Here is a 9,962-nt window from a genome sequence, read left to right as displayed (position 1 = left end):
AGGGGGAATTCTCTGAGCCTGCAAGTTAATCATTAGTCAAGAAAATTCATACTACATGTGAAATACATGTAAGGATAGTGTGCAATGCTTTATAATCATTACGTTATTTTTTGTAGCTATTAGTTTTTCAACTGGCCATATACTTCTGTAAAAGTCTCAAAAGTTTTTCATCTTACTCATCATTTACTCATTGTTTAATCATTTTTTTCTTTTGAGAAGCTTCATTGGGTTGAAACTTGCGCATCTTGCATAAATTTCAACAATGAAATATACGTTTAATCTGTATATTTTGCTTTTCTCATCCAAGACAGTTACGTGTAGATATCTAAGCAGTTAATATTGAATATAAAATTCAAAACGTCCTTAGAGACTTTAAATGGAAATCAAGTGAAATTTAAAAGGAGATCAAGTGGCCAACTCTGCAGAGGTTTGTATCTCTGCAGAGGTCTGTATCTCTGCAGAGGTCTGTATTTTAGAGCACTGCTCAGGTGATTTCTCATAAGAATAGTCTCGAAATATAGGCAAGAAAAATGTCTCCTCTTGGTGTTTCCATAATTACTTTGTAGTGTCAGAGAAGCAGAACACTGCTCTTAGTGTACTTGTAGAGGAAGATCAAAAATTATTCCGGAATAAACATGAGGTTTTTCTGGAATCATCACTAATTTTACCGAGGCGTGTTTCTAAAATATTACATTAATGGCGTGTTGCTTATGAATAATGTGTGAGAACCTTAACAGTGCATGAAAACAGTTCTGTGACATACTGTAGACCAATGTTCCATTTTATATATTTTTTATGAATAGCTCTCAGCACTATCCCAGCCAAGGAAAAGAAAAGCTTTATGCCTGGTTTTCTGCCACACACACGATTCTGGCTCCATTTGAGCTGACTAGAGATCTCCCTCAAAAGGCTCTTTATATGGCACAGCAGAAGACAAACAGTCTGCCAGTGGCAAGATTTTAAGGGCACATTTGTTGGTGTATTCAACATTTTAATGAGGATCTCGGAAAGGTGTTCCCCTCGGGTCGTCACGGGAACGCTCAGCGGCTTCTTATGCATTGACGATACGAAGTGTTAAATTACTCTGGCTTTGGAACACACTCCAAAAATCATCTGATTGATCATATGAGCCTAATCAGAAAACAATTTAAAATCTTTCATTTTAATTAATATTAGGGCGGTAGCAATATTTTTTCTTTGGAATCTACAAGAATTAATATACCACTAACCATCACGCTTTATATATCTATTAACATTAATATATATTGTTAAAAAATCCATGCATCCGTCCATCTTCCAATTGCTTATCTTGGACAAGGTCACGGGTGTTTTTTTTACAACTGAAAACACAATGTGTGTATGAATATGAGTCAATTATGTCCTTTATTTTGTCATTCAGCTTAGAGTGAACTGCGCTAAATTTAGCGCACATGGCCGCAGAATGCCCTTTCTTTCCGAGCTCCCGCTATTACCAATGACATGGCATCGGAGAGCACGCTCTGGACATTCCGACGGGGGACGCTCACGCAAATTAGAGGGTCCAGAAGAGCTAAGCGGGAGACGTGCCAAGGTGGCGCTAACAGGCACCTAAGGGTCGGCGTGACAGTACGCCTGGCAGTGAGGCAGGACGCACAACGCCTCACGAAATGTGCCACAGACGTAAATTTTATTATTAGGTATTCCGCGACGCCAGAAATCTCTGCCTCTCGAGGGCGCCAATCCAAGCCCAGATCAGGCCTGTCCGTAAAAGGCAAGAGTAACAAACAAATGTCCTTTCCGAGTCAATTATTTGAGCGGGAACAAACTTAGAAACAATGCAAATGTCAGTGCCGACTCCAGGAAAGTCACGGGACAAGGAATAGGGGGGGTAAATAAAACCACGGCTGATGGTACAGTGAACATACTGTAAGGAGTTTGGATTCCCTAAGTCTGTCAATCATTTACACCATATCTACGGTATTCTTATCTTGTGCTGGGGTCAAAGCACTCTTACCAAAACAGGGAAGTAAGAGTAGAGACTCTCCCCAGGGGATAGAATGTCAGCCATCATCACAGCAGAGACTAATGGGTTTGTAAAAATAATCATTTGCCTTAGTCATGAGGAACATTTACGAGAAGCGTGTGGACGGGACATGGACGGGGGCAAGCCGGGAAAACCCGCGCAACCCTAAGCAATCATGCGACCTTCTTTTAACGTTGCGACTCAGAAGACGTGTTCCAAGACGCCCGAGTCTGCTCTCCTCGTTTCATTCTTGCCTGTTATAGCAGCAAACTATTTGAGTTTGCAGGTTAATGCTGCCAAGATGAATCAGTGCTTCATCGTCACCCTCTCAAAATGCCATTTTTGAGATAAAACAAAAACAGGATCAGCTCAGAGAGGTGGAGGAACGTCACAGTCCTCTGTGTCAGGCTGCCTGTTGGGAGGTTACGTGGGGTCTTGTGAGGTCTTGGGAGTGGGTACATCCTCTGAGAGATATCCTATAGCAGGGTTATTCAAATCGAGGTCCGAGCACTGCTGGTTTTCCAGCCTTTCTTTACCTGTCAGTCAGGTGTGAAGCCTCTGACCAATCCGAATCAGTAATTATTAAACAACTACCTGGGGGAACTGAAAACACGGCCTGGATTTGGAATCGAGGTCCAGAGTTGAAGAACCCTGTCCTATAGAGATAATCCTGAAGCATCATTCACAAATCACTCGTCTGCTGAACAGAGGTGGAGATTTCAGGTCCAGAGAGTACAAATCCAGACCTGGATTTTGTTTCAACCAACCAGTTGAGTTACTCTGTGACTGTGACTGTTTATACTCAACTGGTTGGTTGGAACAAAATCCTGGTCTGGGTTTGTACTCTCTGGACCTGAAATCTCCACCTCTGCTGCTGAAAGAAGTTTATATTTTGCTGTTATTATTTGTTAGAGTTATCATCCTCAAATCGCTTAACACATCACTGGTTGAGGTAATTGCAGGCGATGCTTATTTTTGCTCTCTCGTTAACTTATTTGAACTGCCTATTGCAAAGCCACTTGCTGCAATTCAGGCTTCAGAGTCTTTATGCTTTCTTACTTTCACCCGCAGACCAGAAAATGCAGAAAATGAAGCAGCTATTAAACAAAATGCTTCTCTTTTGTTGCTCTTTATGATTATCATAAATCTGATAGCTAATAAGTAATGAAATGTCCAAATGTTAATGTATGCATGTTTGCCTGTGTATTAACGTGCATTATTAATATGGTATGTTCTCAGATATGTATATTTATGAGAAATAGGAAGAGAAGTGGATTTTTTTTCTGTGTGAGTCTGTCTCTCTCATTTTCTATCCCCAGAGGCCTGTGTAGGGGTTGCTAGGATATCACCTGACTGCTAAGATTATCATTTGCCAGGCAGCTCACAGAGTTTGTCAGTACCAAACTCGGCCAATTAAAGCGTCATCAGAAATGAAATGATGCTTTATTTGTACAAGTACATTGGAATATTTATTTTCGTAAATCCCACCTTGTGCTCCTTTGGTACACACACAGAGTTTGGGGTCTGAGCTCAGGGTTAGCCATTTCTCCTGCACCAATTTCCGGGGGTTAAGGGCCTTGCTCAAGGGTTCAACAAACATGTAGCTATTCTGATGAGGATGGGATTTGAACCTATGACCTTCCAATCACAAGCACAGAGACCTAACCTGCTCACATACTGTCTCCATCACTTTAAGTAGCTCAAAGACTCGAGAGAGGTGTATAAACAGGATTACTAACTATGGACAACAGTAACTTAACGGTCGGCAGAAATGCATACCTATGGACATTATATATTAATATGATATGTAAGTAAATAGATCGCTTCCCTGGGCGCATCTTGGTGTGATGAGCTAATGCATATGACATCATGAAGGGAATGAGCCACACTAGTTGTCATGGCTGCTACTCTGATGATGTCATCAGCCTCTTTTCAGCAGCTGTCACCAGGGTGTCCAGGCTCAGCCCTGTACCAGAGCCAGCGCTGCTGACCAATTCGTTCAGCCCTCTTGAGCCCCTTTTCAATGATGTCACTCACCCAGATGATCACAGTAAAATATGCCGGTTGCTATGGGCTGGTAAACCATCCCTAAGAACTCGCTGCTAGTTCTAGTACAGCACGTTTAAGACCCCAGAGTTTCTCCACGTTGTCTTCCTTGTTTGCGCCTAGTTTTCTAAGCTCTCTGGCACGATGGAAGACAGTTTGTAGATGGCATAGTTCAGAATTTTATGTGGTATCACAGCCTCACAGACTGTCACCTGTTCGCCAGGCTATTTATAGTTCAGGACACTGCAGGGTAACAAATGTATATCTCTCTGAATTTCATCCCCAGTTGCAGAAGATGGATGATATTAAGAGCACCGTAAAAGTTATAAACATGATACTAAGAGTTCTACCCACTAGATGGGGATAGGGTCTGCTGAGGGCAGTGCACCATCTACCCTGGCAAAGAAACTGCAGATAGAGGGGGTCCTTGGCTGAAGGTCTCAGCTGCTTAAACAGCAGCTTGTCAAAGATTTTCGTGACACGTGATGATAAAGCGATCAGTCTGTGGTCCACACAGCACACCACTGTGATACTGGTTTCAGGCAACGTAGGTGAAGAAAGGTGGGTGGAGAGCGGTAATACTCATGTGTCATGTGAGGCTTTACAGGAACTATGCATGTAGGATCTTATGAAACACCAGAACCGCCGGAGGACTGATGCTGTTTTATCTCTGGTTCACTGAAAATTGAACCTCTCATTGGGACCAGTGTTAAGCTCAGTAGTGCAAATATGACACAAATCCACTGACTCAAAACATTGCCTCTTGTAATATGGCGACTCTAATGCACATTTACATTAACAAAGCACGCATCAAGAAATTTCCTGTTTCACTCACTGGGGGATGCGCTTATGCTTTTTCTTCCTATAAAAAAAAAAACAAAGCTTTTCAAGTGCTGTCAAAGATCGTCTTTGTTGCCATGACACCATCGTTCACCTGACAATGCCTCATTGGATTCTAATGAGTTATTAATAGAATGAAAACACGTACGGGTAATCGGCGAGCAAATTCTGTTAAGATGCTTATTTGCGATATGGGAATCGGTGGCTTCGAGGATATGTGAGTGGTTCAGGAGGATGGGCTGGGTGAGGAGTTGAACGTATTCCTTGTTTGCTGCAGCCCCTTGAAGTTGCTGGGCTCATTTAGTGCAGTGAAGGTCCATTCCCCGTCTGCGAACCTGACCTGAAGTCTATGACCTTGAGTCCCGTCCTGGTCCTTGGATCTCCAGCCACCCCATACACTGTGACCTATAACATCTCAAACAGTTTTCCTGTACACTCTGTTCTTTTAAGGTTCCACGCTCAATATAAACTCCTCTAAACAGGGACATGGGGGGGCTGGTGGTGTCTGAACACTCGCCCCTATTGCAGGAGTGATTGAAAGTGTTTCCCTTCCTGAATTCCTTTTTTTTTAATTTTACAGGGGTGTCACAGATGATCATGCAAATTGTACCGACCGGGATCTCCGCCCAGGTTGCCACTTTACCGGCCGAGCCCCTGCCCCTCGAGAAATCTCAGCAAGGCGCTGCCTCTTAACACCCTCCATCTCCCCCCCCCCCCATTCCAGCACCATCTCGGGCTTCCCCACGCTCCATCCGACATAGCATCCTGTCTCTCTTTCCAGCCACCATCCTCCCGGCTCCATCTCCTTGTGGTTTCCAACCCTCTAATCCATCTATAACCCTGAAACTGCAGGGTCATGAAGAGCGCCAATCTTAGAGAAGGAAAAAAATAAATAAATAAACACATTCATTTTGGTAACATTCTGTCCTATCTGTCGTGCCAATTAAAACAAAAACACGCCAGCAAAACCGCTGGCCTTCATTACTTTGTGTTTTTCGCTGTCTTTAGATGTCATTAAGCTTTTACGACATTTGTGCGGAAGGTAACCAGATATCTATGCTTTTGCCGCCTTTCATTGAAATGACTAATAGACCAGGGCACTTTGTTCGCCGTCCTCGAAAACATCACAATATTCAAGAAATGTAGAGCATGTGTTGATGACAGATGCACAGGCATAAAGTTCATGTATATCTAATCTGGCCAGGCATTTATTTATGCCAGCTGCCTGTTTTCAGAGATTTCTCTATGCGGGACATTTAGTTCAATTTATCAAAAGATCTGAGGTCAGAAAAACAGATTGGATGTGTGTTATACATGCATCTGATGCAACATCAGAGTGTAACGCGGTGACCAAGGTTTTTTCAAGGTTTTTTCCGTCATACTAATTAAATTGAAACAGAAAATGAAAGAGTAAAATTGGTGAAGCATGAAAGTGCTTTCTTGGCAAGGGCACAGTGAGAATGAAGACATGGGCTTTGTTTCAGGAAACAGTCATACTCACTGTTGGCCACAGCACCCCAGCACACGCAAGGCATTGTGGGAGAAATGCATTTGGAAATTATTTTAACAAGCTGGTGGGAGTATGAAGAGTCAGTGTTTTAAACGATGAATAATTGTTAGGCTTGGAGACCAAAGTCTTGCCCCTTAGGCACCAGGACTGACCAAATGGATATTTGAAATAGAATAAAATAACAGTAATCCCACGGCAAAGAAGGAGTTAAACTGTATAATCAGAATCTGAATGAATCAACTCTGATGAAGCTGCTCTTCGAGACAGACTAGAAAACTATATTCTTAACTGAAAATATACATTACTGGTCACATCTTTACTGTGCCACACACAAAATTATTTTACTTATTGATATACTAATTACAAAACATGCAGAAACATACTAAGCACCAACAAGAGGAGATGTTTCAGGGTTCAGAATTGTATTATTCTTGGATGACCCAGTCCTACATCATATTCAGAATCTGAAATGTGGGTTTCTAACCAACTTTATGACATATTGGTAGTTGAATATAAAAAAAAAACAGGTACTATATACTGCAAAATGAATTTGGAAATGTATGGTGAGCGGGGATTTATTTATGCCGATGTACATTTCACGGTCAACGCTCCATGACTTGTTCTATCTCCTCAGCAGACGTTTGCTGGGTTTACTGGGATTTCAGTGCTGCTAGGAACATTGAGGTCTCTTTGGGTTGCAGAAGTACAAGACAAGGGCCATGTGCATTTAGCAGTGATTAAACAGGAGTCAGCTTCTAGCATGGACAAGCTTTTAAAGCTTCTCTTCAGTCTCCTTGTGGAACATCAATAAAGCCCACCTTGTTAATTAAAATGTCCCTATCCGATTTCGGGCGTGACTGCCAAAAACAAAATCATTTAAAACGTGGTAATCTGAATCCATAAACATAACAACCAATAAAAAGTCAGCATGCCGTCATAGCCTTAAAGGCACGCTGACAGCACGAGTCACTTGCTGGGGATCAGATCAACCACTGATGAGGTGCCAGTGTCACTTGAGCCACTACCTTCCCAGTCAGGGACGCAACCCTGGCGGCGTCGAGCCGGCATGTCATGCCGTATTCCAGAACTTTCCCCGCACTGGGTGCTGGCAGGTGCTTCGGTCTGAACGGAGAGAGTCACGTGGTAACTTTGAGTCAGGTCTGATGGTAATGAATCACACCACAAGCATCTGAAGCAGGAAACACAGTAAGGAATATGTGGCACAGCTGACATCACTTGTGTTAACAGGTAGCAAGTGTTACTGTCAAGATATATACAGCGTAAGGACTTTCTACTGACCCATGGAGCGAAATATTACATGCATATTTAAATGCATAATACAACACAGACTCCATTTTGGTACATATATTCTTTTAAGAGTCTCTTCGGTGTATCATTTATACACTTTAGACTTTTAGAGAAATCTCTGTCCTTTTTTCATTATTTGGCTACTGGTTACTATGGCTACTTAATATTACTATGGTGTGTCAAATATATTTACTATGTAACTATGTAACATAGTAACTATATATTACTATGGTGTGTTAAAAATATTTACTATGTAACTATGTAACATAGTAACTATACATTACTATGGTGTGTTAAATATATTTACTATATAACAATGTAACATAGTAACTATATATTACTATGGTGTGTCAAATATATTTCATAGCGCTGTACAAACTTAGTTTTCTTGATTGGTTTCACGATAGCTTATTAACTGTAGGTTTTAATTTCTAACGGGATACTTATCCGTGTGTTCCTATACTTACAAGGTACATTACACTTTCCATCGTGATATAGTGTTCTTAGAATTACAATAGCAATTAATCCAAATTTCCACCACAGACTGTGTCATCCAGCCAAGCAATGAACAGATATAAAGATTTTGACTTAAACACATAATCAAGCACAGGTGATAAAGTGTATGACAGTAACGACCAAGTTGAGTTGCATGATTACACAGGGATAGTATGACAAACATACAGAAAAGGAAGGAGGAGATGTTACTTCTGCTATTTTTTACAATGCAGAAATCATCAAAGGAAAATGTAGGAAGTGAAACAATGTAACTTCAAACTACAAACTATGTATCTACAACCTTTCCAACATGAGAATTGGCCCTGGTGAACCCCAACACACAGTGAAGCATTTCATTATAACACTAATCTAAAGTGAGCATTTTTATAAATCATTTGAATCTTCACATCTATCCATCACTATCTATAATGATGTATCCAATGCAGCATTACGGTGAGCTTTGACCCTATCGAGAGAAGCACAGAGCTCTCTATGTAGGATGCCAGTCCATCGTTAAATCATATATATTGTTTTGTTACACAGCTATATGCTTGAAAATGAGAAACACAAGTTCAATTAGTAGGATATGAGTTTCAATGATTTGCAAATAAACTTTACGATAACATTGTGTCAAGATTTATATATATCAGAAATCTGTTTTACGACTGTTTATACTGCTAAAGGTAGAACACAAATTTAAAATAAAATATCACCCCCAAAGACCACCCAGACATCCTCAAACAGTTCTCTCCCACCATCTGCTGGTTAAACCTAAACCTCTGTACTGTACCACTTTACTTAAAGAGACACACCTAGATAAATGTTACATGGAAACAGCACTTGCATTTAAATCTTCAGTTTGATATTCAGTGTTTGTATATACACCAAAAACAGCAATAAACACTCTAATGCCTTCTTCTGTGAATCATATTATTCTGCATGGATATTTTAAACACATCAAGGTTATGAAAATAAGCTTCAAATATTCTCTAAGAAATAGAATAATTGGATTATCTTTAAGCATTAATCTTACAAAGCACATTATTTAGTTATTTCTTTATAATATTAATCAAAACATCTCAGCATGTTCGAAGTAGCATATAAATAATATCTTGAAAAATTTCAAAAGTTTGCCTTCAAGTTACAGATCAAACACTGCTGAAAATCCACATTTTTCTTGTAGCTTAGTGTATTCAACTTGGATTACACGCAGAACACAATAATGAGATGAAATCAGTATTACATAGACTATTTCATCATGCTTTATAATAGGAGTCACATTGTTTATGTAGGAGTGCGGGTCATTATCCGCTTGAAGTGTATATCGCCACCTTCTGGATGAACGCAAAACAATCCAAAGTTCAAACCCATTGATCCACACCGATTATACTGATTTCCCCTTATAACAATTTGAAGAGCACTGTTCAATAGATCGCAAGGAATAACGATACCTTTATGAAAGAAAAAAGGTCTGACATCATCAAATATGCTACCCAAATATATAAATAGAAATAGGACTCTGAATTATGCAGTTCCCAATGAGCACGAATCTCACTGGTGTCAAAATATCAAATCCAGTTAATAATGATGGACATAGTGATACATGTGCCATACTATGGACAATTTGTATAAATACAAGTGTCGGTACACAGAAATTCTTTAGGTTTTTATATATGTCGTCTGGATGTGCTGTAAGACGGACAAAGAGAGGCACCGTAAAGGGGGGGGGGGAGTCTGGATGATTCCAAGGGCCCCAGAATG

Source organism: Paramormyrops kingsleyae, chromosome 20 (assembly GCF_048594095.1).
Source record: "Paramormyrops kingsleyae isolate MSU_618 chromosome 20, PKINGS_0.4, whole genome shotgun sequence".
Classification (NCBI taxonomy): domain Eukaryota; kingdom Metazoa; phylum Chordata; class Actinopteri; order Osteoglossiformes; family Mormyridae; genus Paramormyrops; species Paramormyrops kingsleyae.
The sequence above is the reverse complement of the archived record's forward strand: the minus strand, read 5'-3'. Positions refer to the sequence as shown.